This window comes from Canis lupus, chromosome 14, assembly GCF_003254725.2.
Source record: "Canis lupus dingo isolate Sandy chromosome 14, ASM325472v2, whole genome shotgun sequence".
NCBI lineage: Eukaryota > Metazoa > Chordata > Mammalia > Carnivora > Canidae > Canis > Canis lupus.
Window position 1 is genome coordinate 5,676,619 of NC_064256.1, and position 16,585 is coordinate 5,693,203.

Sequence of the window (16,585 nt, forward strand, 5' to 3'; positions counted from 1 at the left end):
TTACAGGGGTTCCTGTGTGGCTCAGCATCCAACTCTTGCTTTTGGCTTAGGTCATGATCTCCGGGTTGTGGGATCGAGCCTCCTGCTGGGCTTTCTGCTTAGTGGGCAGTGTGCTTGAGATTCTCTCCCTCTCCTGGGACCCCTCTCCTGCTCACACACATGATTTTAAATCTTTATTTAAAAAGAGGGATCCCTGGGTGGCGCAGCGGTTTGGCGCCTGCCTTTGGCCCAGGGCGCGATCCTGGAGACTCGGGATCGAATCCCACGTCGGGCTCCCGGTGCATGGAGCCTGCTTCTCCCTCTGCCTGTGTCTCTGCCTCTCTCTCTCTCTGTGTGACTATCATGAATAAATAAATAAAATCTTTAAAAAAAAAAAAAAAAAAAAGAAAAAATAGGGACGTCTGGGTGGCTCAGCGGTTAAGCATCTGCCTTTAGCTTGGGGCGTGATCCCAGGGTCCTGGGGTTGAGTACCGCATCAGGCTCCCTGCATGGAGTCTGCTTCTCCCTCTGCCTGTGTCTCTGTGTCTCTCATGAATAAATAAATAAAAATCTTTAAAAAATAAAAAAAATCTATCCTAAGATCAATTTATTGTATGATGCTGTTTAATTACTGTTTTTAGACTCTCCTCCAAAACATTACCACATTAAGTATATATAGTGAAGATACATTCTGATTCTGGAAATATTAAAAATGTGAGGGGAAAAGGTTTGTACCTTATAATCTAGGAAATACTGTAGTGGAATGATTGTGTTTTTAATCTATTTGTATTACATGGTCTGCCCTGTTCAGCAGCACTACCTTCATTGTTGTTCTTACTATAAACATAAGCAAAAAACAAACAAAACCCCATTAATTATCTTCAGTACTTTTTGCAGCCCCTCATTGTCTCTGGACATTAGCCCTCTTGCATTATTTTCACAGGCCTGAGCCCTTCCTATGAACAAGGCCCTCCTCCTGCCTTTTGCACATTTCCTTAAAAGTATGAGCTTATCAGAATACTTCTTGAGGAGCCACCCTGATCTTTTTTAGATGCACCCTCTTCTTCATCAAAATAATTGGTTTTATAAAAATTCAAAGATTTTATTTATTTATTTATTAAGGGAGAGAGAGAGTGTGTGGGAGCTGGGGGAGGGGCAGAGGGAGAGAGAATCTGGAGCAGACTCCAAGCTGAGCACAGAGCCAGACAGAGGGCTCAATGTCACAACCCTGTGATCATGACCTGAGCCGTAAATAAGAGTCAGATGCTCAACTGACTGAGCCACCCAGGTGCCCTGGTTTTATAAAAATTTAAATTTTAAGTCATTGTACTCCTCTTTCGCTTTCTTTCCCAGTTCCTGGCCAGACAGAGCCTCATGTCCATCTTTTTTCTTAACTTGCTCAAGTCTTCTTTGTGTCAGGTTAGCAAGTGCAGAATTGCCTTCTCTGGCTATTATAAGTTCAAACATGTTGTGGCCACTTATTTTCAGTTGCATGTCACTTTTACTTCACCAACACATTCTTCTTAGCTGGTGAGAATTAAGCATAGAATAGTACCTCTTCAATAAGCAATTCGTTTGGATTTAAGTTGTGCCAACTTTATTTGATGCTCTTTTCAGCAGAATGAGCTTGTCAGGGGATGTTGAAGTTTTTCATTACCCCTATATCATGCCCCTATGCCAATAATTGTGTCATTTGTATTGGGAAAGCATTATTAATGTTGCCATAACAGGATCACAAGGCCTGACAACACATGGCCAGTGGAGAGAGAGCATACGCCAAGACTGGGGTGAGTACTCCTCCCTAGAGTATGGGCTGTGAATACAGAAGCTGGCTTGCATTAGGGCAGCTAGGCTCTTCAAGGCTGGTGTCTCTTACCAAGGTAAAGTTCAAGAAGCTATTAATACTAGGCAGTCCAGCATGAAGGGTAAGGCCAATGTGTACCATAGTTTAAGGCGATTGCAAGCAGGGGTGTTGGGCAGCAGAATACAGCCCTCTAGGGAAGAGGATTGGTCAGAGATCCTCTAAACAAATATCAGAGTCATGGTAAAGAAGATCAGGGTTCAGTAGGGGGTCCCAAATCTATAGGAAGACTGAGATGCAAGGCAGAATGACCAGAGACTAAAAGTGTGGAGGTCAAGGTGGAAGCCCAGAAATGAACAAACATAGGAGTGATTGGGAGGGATCTATAGGCGTCTGAGGCTCACAGCTGACCAGACTGGAAGGAAGCAAGATGCAGGGGCTGATACTGACGATCCACTCTGTTCCCAGTCAGAATGGTGTTTAAGTGTCGGAGAGGTCATGGAGCTAGACAGATAGGTGCAGCTCCTTAGACCATCCAGCAGCTGGTCACTAGGGAAGGCAAAGACAACTGGCCAGCTGCTTTCCTGTATGCTCCAGTGACAATGTCACTTCTGCTTTTATTTTCACCCAAATCTTCTCTACCAGGCATTAACCCTCGGGTTTGTGGGTTTCTATTTGTGCTCATAAGTTCTTAAGTCACAAGGCTCCTCTGCTTTGCCTTTGATTGCGTGCTTCTTTTGAACAAATTACACAGCTTCATATTGGCATAATACAGCCATAGCCACCACTTACTGATTATTTACCATGTGCCAGATACCACACTAGCTGATTTACCTTACACTATCTTATTTAATTCTCACAACATCCTTGAGAGGTAGGTATTATTGTCCCCATTTTAAAAAGAGGAAACTGAGGCTTATAGGGTTTATGTAATCAGCCCAAGGTCACACATCTTGGATACAAAAGAGCTTGGATTTAAACTTAGTTTTGTCTAATGACCTGTCAATGTGTTGCTAAAGTGACTACATTGACTTCATTTATATTGTGATACATCCAAACAACCTTCATCGACACCTATCAGCCACTAGATTTTTCATCTACCTAAGTATCTACCTATTCATCTATCTTCTATCTTCTTTTATCTCAAATTCTGTAACATTCAGTACTGCACTATGTAAGAAGCAGATCATTAGCAAGTACTTACTGAATGAATTAATGCAGTTTAAAAATGTGATTAGAATTGCTGTGTCTGGGGACGCCTGGGTGGCTCAGCAGCTGAGCGCCTGCCTTCAGCCCGGGGCGTGATCCTGAAGTCCTGGGATCGAGTCCCACATCAGGCTCCTTGCATGGAGCCTTCTTCTCTCTCAGCCTGTGTCTCTGCCTCTCTCTCTATCTCTCTCATGAATAAATAAATAAAATATTAAAAAAAAAGAATTACTGTGTCCTCTCTTGGTTTGGGTATTTATAGTCAAGTAACAAGAATTCTTCAGTTTGCTTCATAAAAATACTGCATTCATGCACATTCATTCATTACAAGGAAGAGAAGCAGCAAAGTCTTAAATCAATACTGAACTAAGAAGACATATGTTATTCCCAAATAAGTCAGATGTAGGCAAATGTGTTTGTATGTTCAAATAAACTTGAGTAGTTAAAATAAAGGAGTACATATAAAACATTATTTTCTTCAGAAGTCCGAATCTGAAAATCTCTCTCATGACATGATCTTCATATTTGTCTTAATCAGAGGATGCTAAACTACTATCCATAAGTCAAATCCAGCATATCCCTTGTTTTTATATGGCCTGTGAGCTAAGAATGGTTTTCACATTTTTAAGTAGCTGAGAAAGATAAAAAAAAAAGAATGGCATTTTGAAAATATGTGAAAATTACATGAAATTCAAACCTCAGGATTCATAAATAAAGTTTAATTGAAACCCAGCCATGCTCATTCATTTACATATCACCTATGACAACTTTTACACTACAATGGCAGGGGTGAGTAGTTGGGAAAGAGACTGTATGGCCTAAAAATATTTCCCATCTGGCCCTTTACAGAAAAAGTTTGCCAAACTCTGGTTTAACTAAATAATACAGGATGTCAAAACATTTTAAGTATTGTTTAAACTGCATCTATTACTTTAGTTTTTAATTCCAGGACACAGAATTGAAAAGCCATGACATCTTTTTTGCTAGGTAGAAGGTTTCCATGTTTTCAGGACAAAGTCAAAACCTTTTCTCCTTCAATATTCTCTACATTCTCTCCTGAGAGCAGTAGCACCTTTCTGTGGAAACAATAACAGACTGAGAAGCTGGTGGTTTCTAGAAGAGGTGATACAGCTCTTCCTGCTAAAAGTCATCTTTCTCTTTGGTGGGAAACTGGGGCTGGGCATCCTTGTGAGTGGTTACAGTGTATTACAGAAGTGGCACCGAAAAGGATTCTCCAGACTCCATCAACTGATTCAAGGTGGTAAGATGGAGTCAGATAGACGAGGAAAAGCAAATTGCTCTTTTTGTCATCACCCAGGACCTAAATAAAGACAAAAATGACTCAGAATGACCAGACACAGGTGAATATTACCTATCAAAAAGTTTTTGGGAAGCACATAACATCACAACAATATGGTACTGTGAGAGCTCAATCAATGTGATGGGTTAAGAGCCAAACCAAGGGGAGAAGAACTTTCTTATTTTTCCTGAGATCAAGTTTGGTTTGCAACAAAATTCAGGGAACTATGTCTTTGGTTTCTTTTCTTTTCTTTTTTTTAAATTTTTATTTATTTATGATAGTCACACACACACACACACACACACACACACACAGAGGCAGAGACATAGTTAGAGGGAGAAGCAGGCTCCATGCACTGGGAGCCCGACATGGGATTCGATCCCGGGTCTCCAGGATCGCGCTCTGGGCCAAAGGCAGGCGCCAAACCGCTGCGCCACCCAGGGATCCCCCTTTATTTTATTTTATTTTTTTTTGAGATCTAAGGATACATTCTATTATCTCTCTGTACCTCTGCCTCTTTTTCTGCCTGTCTCTGTCTTTTCACCTCTCTTTCCAATTTAACAAAAGTTTATTGATCATTTATTATGCATGAGGCACAGGACAAGGATTTATGAGAGAAACAAGTTATGGTGATCTTCCTGGACCTTTTAACAGCATCTAATGTGAATTGATTCTCCCTAACATATTCTTCTTTTGGTTTCTTTGGTCCCATAATCTCCTGGCTTTATTTTTCTGATTTCTGATTCTCAATCTCTATTACCAGCTCTTTCTTTCTATTAATCTCTAAATGATCAGAATTTAGTTCTGAGTCTGCCTTTTTTTTTTTTTTTTAATTCTATCTACCATTCTTAAGCAATCTTCTCCCAAATTTATAAATCCATTCCCAGCACTCTTCTGAGCTCTGGACCCATATCACAAGTCTGTAGTAGACATCTCTACTCACACAGAACTTTCTTTTTCCCCTACAATTCTGTTACCATCCCAAGATTCTCCATCTTGGTAACTGACACCTCTGCTCATGCATCAGATCTTACGAAGACTCTTGAGTCAATCATGACACTACCTTCTCCACAATCCACCATTTCTATTCAATCATCAAGTTCTTTAAAATAATTCTTGACTCTGGTCACTTTTCCTCCTCTGCATGCTACCACTGTAGTCCAGGAAACCATCATCTCACATGTATCTGAAATAATATATATTCCCAACTGGTCTCTCCACATCTGCTCTTGCTCTGCTTTATTTTATCTTCTCATAGATAACATCTTTCAGGCAAAAAAAAAAGTCTAAAAAACCCCCACAATGCTAACAAAATAGATGTTGTTCTTCAATTTGATTTTTTAATTTAATAATGTATCATAAAGATCTTTTCACATCAGTCTACCTAGAACTACCTCACAATTTTTAACAGCTGCCTACCACTTACTCATATAATGTACCATGATTTATTTAACCACTTAATTGATGGACATTTTAGCCGCTTTCAGTCTTTAACTACTGTATTTAACACTTCAGTGAAGATCCACAAGAGTTATTCTTCAAGATAGGTGTGAATAAATCTACTGGACAAATATAGAAGAATGGAATTGGTAGGTCAAAGGTTTTGTACACTTAAAAATTGGATAAATATTGCCAGGTTGCTTTCCACAGAGGTTGTACCAACTTTTATTCCTACCGACAATGTAAAAAAGTGCCTGCTTCCCAGCCTGTCCAAGTGTACTACTAAACTTTTTGATTTGTGTCAACATGGTAAAAAATACACCTCATTGCACATATAATTTGCATATCTCTTGTTAAGGGAAAGGGAAAGCATTTTTACAGATTTTAAAGATTCCTTGACTGTACTGTATTTGTTATCCCTTTACTCAATTTTCCAAGGGTTTTGATATTTTTCTTATTGATTTATAGGAGTGGTTTGATTTCTTCTTAAATAATCTAATTTCCACGTTCTTTCAGGTATCCTAGCATTTTTTAAAAGCCACATTCTAACCAATTTTATTTTTTTTATTTTTTATTATTTTTTAAAAGATTTTGTTTATTTATTCATGAGAGAGAGAGAGACAGAGGCAGAGGGAGAAGCAGGCTCCATGCAAGGAGCCCGACGTGGGACTCGATCCCGGGACTCCAGGGTCACGCCCTGGGCCAAAGGCAGGCGCCAAACCACCAAGCCACCCAGGGATCCTGCCAATTTTTATTTTTAAGTGAGGGAGGAGGGTGGACAGAGGGAGAAGGAGACAGAGAATCTTAAGCAGGCTCCATGCCCAGTGCAGAGCCCAACTGGGGGCTCTATCTCACAACCCTGAGATCATGACCTAAGCTGAAATCAAGAGTTAGATGCTTAACCAAATGAGGCACCAGACACCCATAGCCAATATTTTTTCTAATAATAAGTGAGCACTGAATTAACTCCATTAGGGGAACCCACAAGAAGAGCTCATATATAGAGATTATGAATTGATTTGCAGAAAGTCTGACTTCCTCAAAATAGCTTAACAAGACTGTCTTGTATGTATACCTGTATTATTTCCTTTAATTTTACTAACAGCCCTGAGAAGCATGTGTTATTGTAAACCACACAGTGAAGCTCAGAGAATGTGAATGTCCAGGGTCACACGGCTAGTAAGTTGTCCACTTCTAGAATCTTAAAAGCATAGTAAACCATCATCACTGGTGGATCATTCCTCAATCACATGAGCCTCTGATCCTTGATGCCTTTAATTTCTAATAATTATTGATCTTCTCTTTTTCTTTTTGTAAACACCCAATGAACATTTTTAAGTGTCTGTGATATGCCAAGAATCCTCATGGGCTTTCCATTTCAAAGGGGTTATCAGCCATAAGCAAAGAAAAAAAAAAAAACCTTAAGTAGTAATAAAGTTTTGTTTCTAAGAAAAAAATACATAGGGTGATTGGGAAGGTGGACAGAGAAGGACCCTGCGGTCAGGGTGGTCAGGAAGGGCCTCTTTGAGGAGGTGACATTTAAACAGATTGGAATGACCAAAAGAGTGTTCCTGGAAAAGGAAATATGTGAGCTGAGAACTTTAAAATAAGAGCAAACCCAACATTGGATGATATGCTATATGTTGGCAAATTGAACTCCAATAAAAAAAAAAAAAAAAAAGAGCAAACCCAATACGCTTGAGCAGTGGACAAAAGGTCCTTGTGACTGAAGTCAGAGGAGAACAGTGGGAGATGAGATTGAAGAGGTAAAGCCAACATGGCTTCAAGGCCAGCTAAGGGATCTGGATTCTATTCCAAGTACAATCAGAAGACATGGAAGGGTTCTAAGAAGAGAAGCAACATAATATGACTTATGTCACATTAGCTGTGAAGAATATGGATAAGACTAGAAGCAGGAAAACCAGTTAGAACACTATTATTGGCGACCACGAGATATTTGTATTAGGTGGTATCAGTGGAGATAGACAGATTTTGGAAATGATTTGGAGGTAGAGTTGACCCGAATTCTTCACGATTGCACATGAGAACGGAGGAAAAGAGAACCACGAATAGCTACATGCTTTTTGGCTTGAGGAACTGGTGCACAGTGATGACATTTGTTTGAAGAAGAAGGCTGAAAGAATGAAGAATTGCATATTACTGTATTATTTCCTTATGCAGCCTTCACTTCATAGACCACGATTTTACTCTTTTCCTAATACCTTAATTTTCCTTCCCTACTTGCCCGTCATCTTTCTTATCCAAAACAATTACTTCAGTCTACTTCCTCTACTCCCATCCACTCCTCAATCCAATGCAATCTGCTCCTATTCCCATTATCCTGATAAACTCCTTCTTGCCAAACACAATGACTTCCTTGTTCTGAAATCCAAGTCCTCATTTTTCTTGACCTTTCTCTAGCATTTAATACTGTTGACATTTCCTCTCTTGGCTTTTCTGAAATGACTTGTTTCTGGTCCTCCTGACCTCTATGGGTATTCTCCCCTTGTAGCCTTGTGTCCTCACTTTTTCTTTGCCTCAACTTTAAAAAACTGGCATTTAAATAGGTTCCAGAGTAGGTCCTCTTCTCCTTTTACTCTATATCTTTTCTCTTGGGGATTCCATCTACTTCCATGAGCCATCACTTATTCTGATATCCTCAGCATAGATGTCTCTCTCGAGTTCTAGATCATCCTGTTAAATTACTTATAGACAGCCTCACTTATCCTCATGGATATCCTCATGGACCTTCCAAACTCAACACTATTAAAATCAAACTACTTACCTTACCTCCTCAACCTACTGTTCTTCTTGAAGTCCCAATCTTAGCAGCTGGTACCACGATGCTCCTGTTTACCTACCTAAGCCATAAATCTCTTTTCCTTTATCTTGCAGATAAAATCAATAATAAAATTCAGTTGAGTCTGTCTTTAATATTTCTTGAATCCTTCCCTTTTCTCCATTTCCATTCTTGCTGTCTACATTTAGATATCCATAATTTTTTCCTGATAGTACTAAAACAGCCTTCGAACTAGTATCCCTGCTCACAGTGTTAATCACACTGATAAATTCTCTAAACAGGAGTGAACCTCTTTCTAAAAATGGACATTTGATCACCTCACGATGCTCCTTAAAATTCATCGGTGGCTCTCCATTGGCCTTAGGAGAAGTTGAAACCTTTTAGGAAGGCATAAAAGACCTTTCCCAATACAAGATCTTGCTGATATTTCTGGGTATGTCCTTTAGAACTTTTGCCATGCATTTATACAATGCATTTACTGAGAATCTCCTACTTGCTGGGCACCGTCTTTCACCTTCAGCTCTCTGGGCACAACTTTTTACCAGGACTTTACACAAACGACTTTCCTTGCTGGGAATAAATTTTTCTTTAACTTGGCCACTTGTCTGGGTTACTTCTACTTATCCTTCCAGACTCACTTTCAAGCTCATCTTCTCTGGTGAGGGTCTCTAACTAAAACTCAGTCAGGGTTAGGTACCCCTCTCATAAGCTCCCTATTGATATCATCTCACTTTTGTGTGATCAACCGCGTACTCATCTGTCTCCTTGTTATCCTATAAGGTCCTTTATAGCAGGTTGTCTTACTCACCTTTATATTACCAGTACCCAGCACATGCCTGGTAGATAGCAGGCACCTACTAACAAACGAATAAAGTGTTAGAGTTGGGTTTCACAGTCAGCTCTTTTCTCTGTGGCACAAATCTCACATTTTTTCATGCTACTTCTTAACATCTTCAATCTGTGAAATTTGCAAATCTGTGCTAGATGTACGTTTGCCTATCACTAATTAATATATAGACAAATTGATTATTAGCTCCACAAGGATTCAATTGATTATTTTTTTCTTGTAGAGCTCTTCCCTCATCATTCCACAGTTTTGTTCATCAAAGTTCTTGGGTCAACTAAATCTAAAATGACCAAAAGATCTTTCTATACACTTTTATATCCTTTCTACCTCTTACCCTGTTGCTTCTACACCACCACCAAGGAAGCAGAGAGTAAGTACATTGGGAGTAAGGTTGATTTTATTTTGATGGTCTGGCAACTGGCACTAAAAAATCATGTATCAACAGCAAATTGCTTCCCGTTATCATTACCGCAAGGTCTCTACAGGTAAGGCGTTCAAGTTTCAGTGTTAAAATTTAACATTGCAAAAATCCAGCTAAAATTGAACTTTTTATGTAGTATTTTCAATGTAATCACAGAACTTTATAAATGGAAGGAAGCTCAGAGATCTTTAAGTCCAGCACCCTCATTAAGCTTCTCTGAGGAAACTGGCGAGGAGACCTATAATGGCTTGCCCAAGGTCATCCAGTGGACGGGACAAGTAGAAGCAAATTTCCTTTCAGTCGCCTGATCTTTCCTCCCTGCACCCTTTTATTTTCTATCTAAACATATTATTTACATCAGAACCCACCTAACTATTTACATAGCACTTATTTTTATGATATTGTCTTTGTGGTATTCTTGTCATAAAAAAAAAAAAAAGGATCTTAAAAAGAAAGCAAGGCTGTCTTGTCCAGGTGGAATTGGTAAAAAAAAAAAAAAAAAAAAGATGATTAGTACATAAAGTAATGGGTTCCTATTTGTAGGGTAGCCCTGTAATCACGCTCTGTTCTCTGAGCACCTCAATGCTAACCTAAGCTTATTTGTGCTCCTGGGGCCTGGATTCCATTCAGTTCCATGCTTTATTTAGTCTAAATGATTTCCTCAGCTTCAACGTGTATTTTTTTGAGCTTCATTTTTTAGAAATATCGTACTTAAATCTACTCTCTACTTGAGTTTGTTTTAGTTCTAATGCTGAGGAATGAGGATCCTGGGTAAAAGAAATAAAGATGATGGCTTTTTTCTAGCCTTTACATTTCAAGAATGGTTTTCTCAAATGGCGACTGGCAGTCTAATTTATCCCTCAAATGATGACGTTTTTCATGGGAATCAGAATTTAATTGGGATAATTTGTTTTCACGGAAAGCGCAGATTTCTTTCCAAGAGGATCAGTTTGATAATGTTTCACCAGCTAGTGCACGGAGACCAAATATAAAACAGTTCTGAGAAACAGGAAGTGAACCTGACTGGTCTAGTCTGTGTGTCCCTGGCAGTGACGCAAATACAGAAATCAAATTAGGAAAACAAGATATGTGGGTGTGAGGCAATCGATAACAATCCAGGATGCTACAAAGCAGGGAAGAATGCCTTTAGCCGAATGCCATTCATTTTAATAACACCCTCAGAAGTTTGATTTCCACTGAACATGCTAGTGGTTAGGGAGCAGGATGAGTTTGAGTTCCCTAGCAACAGCATGTGCTTTTTGAGACCGTCATTAGCCTTTCAGCTAATCCCGCCAACCCCTTACTTCTAAATGTATGACTGGCATAAAAAAAAGAAAAAAATAGAAAAAAGAAAGAAGGAAAGAAAGAAAAAGTAAAAGAAGAAAGAAATGATATTTCAGAAAGCGCTTTGAAATTTCCAGGAGCAAAATGGGAAGGAACTGAAAAAACAAAAGTTGTCCTGAGAATTGTACTCAGGTAAAAGAAGTCATGTTCGTATGTGTCCAACCCGTCTCCCCACATTCACTGCTCTGGCTTCTCTGTTTCTGAATCCCCTGTGGGTAAAGGGTAATGAATGGAAGGGGAATGGTTGAGAGTTTAGGGCAGTCCCCTCCTGCAACATCAATCACAGTCTGAAAGTAGGTTGAATAGTGGGGTGGGCAGTTAGTGTGGGGCAGGGGCTGGGGTGGGGGGTAAGGTGGGAGGGAATATAACACACAGGTTTCTTTCCTCTTTCCGCAGAATAAATTATTCTGGTCGAAGGAGCTTGGGGAAGGAGGGTGGTAAGGGGGGGAATGAAGCTGTTTTCCCTATTGATTGTTTAATTGCACCAGAGGCTGTTTGTCCGAGGCCACTGGCCAAGAGCATTATTTTGGTGGCTAAAGTGAGGTTGGGCAGGTTTCCATCCCCTTCCTTAGATTTAAACAAGACAACCCATACAGCGCGGCCGGTCTATAGGAATATGGTGTATGCTGACTTTTGCTACTCAGCTGTACCCTAAAGCGCCAAGGCTGATGGGACGACGGTTCTCAAACCCTGAATCATTGCTCTAACTCTGTCCTGGGCTCGGAATGCACAACTCTTCTTGGTAGCCTGGGTCACCTGCGGGGCGTTATTAGAATGGTAATTATCGCTGCGTTTGGTTGGTCATCCTTACTATGGCCTGGGTCCCTTTCGACTAGACACTGGGCTCCTTCAGTTTGGCCGGGTGACTCCTAGTTCTCCCCGCCTCCCCATCTACCCCCCCCTTCCCCCTGCGCGCTCCCTTCCCAAGGCGACCACCTGCGCCGCCCCACTTACCATCTGCCCCGCGGGGAGGGCCCCTCGGGGTAGCAGTGCCCTCCCTGCTCCCGGGCGGCTCTGGGGGAGCTCGGCGTTTGCCTCCAGCCCTTCGCTACCGGAGAGATCAGGTTCCTCCCCTCCTCCCCCTCCAGCTCCGGCCGCCGCCGCCGCCTCCTTCTTCTTGCATGACACAGCAGAACCGCAGCTGCGGCAGCGAGTCCCAACCATCCGCCCAGGAAGCGCCGCAACCGGGACTCGGGAGGGGCGGAGGGGGGCGAGGCAGGGGCCACGGCCGCGGGGGGTGCTTGCCCCCACTCGGCACCGCACACTTGTTTCCCAGCCCAGGGGCACGGGAACCAAATCAGGCGAAAGCCGACCAGGCCGAGCCGTGGAGGAATGCTGGGGTTTGGCGTCAGAAGGGATGGGACCCCGAGAGAAGGGTGCGAAGGAGAGACCCCAATAGGGGCAGGACATTGCAGGAAAAGAAGGGAAAGAAGAGGCCGAGAAGTCAAGGGCCAGTCTGTGAAGGAGAATAAAGGAGGTCAAAGAGAGGTAAGGAGGGAGAGTTGCCGAGAAGGGAGCCGGAGCCGGGAAGGGGGTGGGGTGGGGGGAGCCTCAGGGCCAGGAGGACTGGGAAGGGAGTGCTGGGGGAGGCCTGAGCGAAGTACCCCGGCGGCACTGGGAGTACACGGGGGCTGAATTGGGAGGCAAGGACCCAAGAAGGGAAAGGGATGGGAGAATTAGGCATTAGATAGGAAGGTAAAAATTGGGGGCATTAGAAGAGATGTAGTGGAGAATCATTCATCATGGCTGATGAGGTGGAAGGAGACAGAGTCGAGGCAAAGCCAGAGGAAAGGATGATCTTCTAATACCACCCTTTAGTTTCCTGAGAAGTTTTTCATAATTCGCCAGTACACGCAGGGAGTTTTCCTTATAAATGGAAAAGCATGAACTAAAGCGTAGAAATAGCTGCTTCGCTTAGCCTTAGAGCATAAAATCTCCATGGTCCACAAAAACTTTGAGGCAGAGATTGGAGATTTAAGACGTAAGCACATACAGGGGTTGTGATTCAGTAATACTGTGGGCACCCAAAACTGAAGTTAGGGCTTCCACACAACACTGGACATGAATAATAAGTCTTTCAGAGTGTTTGTTAAATGTTTCAGTTAAACGCACTGGAAACGATGACAAAATTACTGGCTGAAACTATCCTAAAAAAAAAAAAAATGCCCCTGCTTTTTTTCTTTCTCTTTATACTCACCCATACACGCGTAGATACATATAGTTAGTTTTTAGTGTCTAGCATGTGCAGTATGATTAGGGAAAACATGTGTTTTTGTGATTATTTTATTTCCCACCAAAACACATGCTACGTATTTTACAGCAAACCAGCTGCGTCTCACCATTTGAAAGAATGTGGTCAGAGAAGTAATGCAAAAACTGCCACTTTGGTTTTGTCTGTACCTTCCAGGTCATATCTTCGTACCTCACTTCCTGACACAAACAAGTTTTTACTGTTGTCAGCAACAAAGCCCTAATATAGCCGCAGAAGAGAAAAACTGCATTGCATTTAGCCTCTCCTGCAAGCATCATCAACGGTTACGGGAGGAATGTAATTCCAGAGAGCTTTAAAGCTGGTGGTGATGGTAATTATGTGTCAGATGCTTGATGCTATTTCTGTTATTATTGTTTTTGTCATTTCTCTTCTACCGGAGAGCTGGCCCAAACTCGAAGAGAGGAATCCGGCTTTGCTTTTTTGACTTTGTAAAAATGTAGTCAGCCTCGGTAGAAAACTCACTGCTCCTGGGGAAAATAAAGTAGGAGCCACGAAATGTCATTTTAGCAGAGCGTGGGTTTTGCGACTGTAGGAAAGGATTTGAGGACGCTCCTTCTGTTCGGTTTCCTATGTAACGAGGCAAGGCTACGCGCACGCACAGACGCCGCAGCTCGCGGGTGCTGTGGCTCCCGCATCTGGGCTTGTGCAGCTCCAGAAGCCCCTTCGGGATGCTGCGAGGGGCTCCCGGTGGGTGGAGGCAGGAACGCTGCGGCCGCCGCCGCCGCCGCCGCCACTCCTGCCGCCGCTGCTGTTGTTGCTGCTGCAGTCACGTGGGAGCCCCTTTAAGTTTCCATAGAGAGGCCTCTCCGGTGTCACATGATGGACATGATATAATGAAACAACATTGTGGAGAGGAAAGCATTCGGGGAGCCCACGGCTACAAAAACAAGTGAGTGAGAAGAGGTGGGAGGAAGAGAAACTACGCCACCTCCCCTGCAGCCGAGCCGCGCGCAGCAGAGCCTGCCCGAAGCGGGCGACGCCGGGGGCAGGGGGACGGGGTCCTCAGCGCCGGCCCCGGGGACCCCGGGGACCCCGCCGCCGCCGCCGCCGCCGCCGCCGCCGCGGGCACAACTTTCAGCCGGCAGCCTCGGCCACCGCCGCACCTGTCTCCGGAGCCTCCATCGCTCCTCGTGACGCTCAGAGGGAAATTCTAGAAGAATACGCTCCACAGACATACATGCGCATCATTTTCCTCCTCGCGTGTCGCCCTGGAAGAGGCAGGAGACGGGGAAGGGAGCGGCAGCGTGCGTTCCGCCCCCAGGTAAGTTCTGGAGGGTGGGGAGGGCCGGGCCGGCGGGGGCCGGCGGGGTCGGCGGGGCCGGCGGGGGCCGGCGGGGTCGGCGGGGTCGGCGGGGTCGGCGAGGTCGGCGGGTCGGCGCGGCCGGGCCGGGGGTCCCGCGGAGACCCGGCCGCCGGGGACTCGGCGATTTCCCCTCCGCACGCCCGGCGGTCCCACCCTCGGGCTCCGCGGGCCCCGGCCTCCCCCGGAAGCGGCCGCGGGTCTCGGCCGGGGTGATCGCGAGCCGGGCAGGGAGGAAGGTAGGGCTTGTGGCGGTGGCCGGGAACGCCGAGGCCATCTCGCCATGTTTGTGTTGCTAAGAGCACTTTTTTCCCCTTTGAGGTGGCTGGATGCCACATGGCTCCTCCGGAGCTGCTGCCGGGTTGAGAGAGAGAGAGAGAGAGAGTGTTTTCAATGTCCGCATTCCAGCTAATGTTGCGCAGATAAAATTCAAACTTGAGGTAAACAGAAGAGGAGGAGGAGGAGGGGGGAGGGAGGGGAGACTGTTTCCATTTCGAGATCCCACCTCTTCGCTCGGCGGAGACCGACCTCCCGAAGCCGGAGAGCGCTCGCCGGGTTCTCCCACCCGCCCCGGCTTTGCTGCCGGCCGGGAGCCGGGCGGCGGGGGAGGGTCCGCACGGGGGGCGCGGGGCCTGCGTCCTGAAGGCGGAAAGCGCCTGGGCACCCCGGCCTCCGGCGGCGGCCGCCTCGCGGGGGGCGCAGGATGCGGCGGGGGCGGCGGGGGCCGCGGGGCGGGGGCGGGGGCGGGGGCGGGGGCCGGCGCTCCGGGAGGGCCGCGGGCTGCGAGCCCCCTCGCCGCGCCCCGCCCCGCCCCGCCCCGCCCCGCCTTGGGGACCCGAGCGCCCCGCCCCGGCGCGGCTTCCTGCGGGCCGGCTGCTGGGAGGGTCTCAGGTTGACGAGGGCTGGTGGCGTAGCAGGTGTGTGGTGGGCATCTCTATTCTGTGAGTCTTGGTCTGGTGGGACGACGTGCGTGCAGAGCTGCGTCTTAATTTTTTTTTTTTTTTTTTTTGCAAAATAGGGAGAAAGATCAAGACGTTACGCCCCACCCCTCCCGTTTTGTGTACCGATTCAGCTCGCGGCGAGGCTGCAGGGTGAGTGGGGATGTTTGAGGGTGCGGGTGAGCCTCGTCCTGGGAGACGCGGCTTCCGACAGCTCGTGGCCGCCACCCCCCGCCCCAGCCCCGGGCGGCCCCGGCAGCGGCGGCGTCCCGCGGGGTGCGAGCCCTCGTCGGCGGGGAGCGCCTGGCCGGGAGGCGGCGGCCGCGTGAGGGGGGTCGGCGGGAGCCGCAGCCGGGAGACGCGAGGCAAGTGCGTGGCGCAGTCGTGCCGGGGGCGGACGCGGCAGCTCGTGGGCGGCGGGCGGCGGGCGGCGGGCGGCGGAGGAGCGGAGGCTCGCGCCGCCCGACCGGAGCCGTGGCGACGGGGTTATTCCGAGCGGCGGCCGGGCCGGGCGCCTCCCCCGCCGAGCCGGCGTCCCGGGCGCGGGTGGCTGCGCACTTCGCGGGCCTCTCCCGGGACACCGTTTCCGGGCGGGGTCCCCGGGCCCGAGCGGCGGCTGTAAACAGGGTGGCGCCCTCTGCCCTCCCGCCCCCGGCCTGCCGGGGCGCGCGGCCGGCGGCGCCCGGAGCGGCGGAGGCGCGGGCGCGGCGCTGGGCAGTGGCGGCGGGGGCGCGCCCGCCGCCCGGCCGCCCCCGCCCCGCCGCCCCCGCCCCCGCCCCCGCCCCCGCCCCGCCGGCCGCCCCCGCCCCCGCCCCGCCGCCCCGCCGCCCCGCCGCCCCGCCGCCCGGCCTCCTCTGTTTTTGTTTTGATGGAGCCCGCGTGCAGCTGGCGCGTGTCGAGTCACGTGCCGTGGGCGGGAGGGGGCCGGGGCGCGGAG

At 46.7% G+C, this 16,585-nt stretch overlaps 1 protein-coding gene across 3 annotated transcripts in view; it reads right to left on the bottom strand.

Moving 5' to 3' along the window:
- Positions 1-12,276, bottom strand: part of MKLN1 (muskelin 1) — a 326,298-nt gene extending 314,022 nt beyond the window's left edge. For 2 of the 3 annotated variants that reach the window (XM_025471681.3, XM_035698604.2), the window contains exons 1-2: positions 12,093-12,276; positions 9,335-9,383 (exon numbers count right to left, since the gene is read on the bottom strand). The gene's annotated coding sequence lies outside the window, so the exon portion shown is untranslated. The remainder of the gene's footprint in view (positions 1-9,334; positions 9,384-12,092) is intronic. The other variant, XM_025471680.3, reaches the window with a different exon arrangement.
- Positions 12,277-16,585: the final 4,309 nt, after the last annotated feature.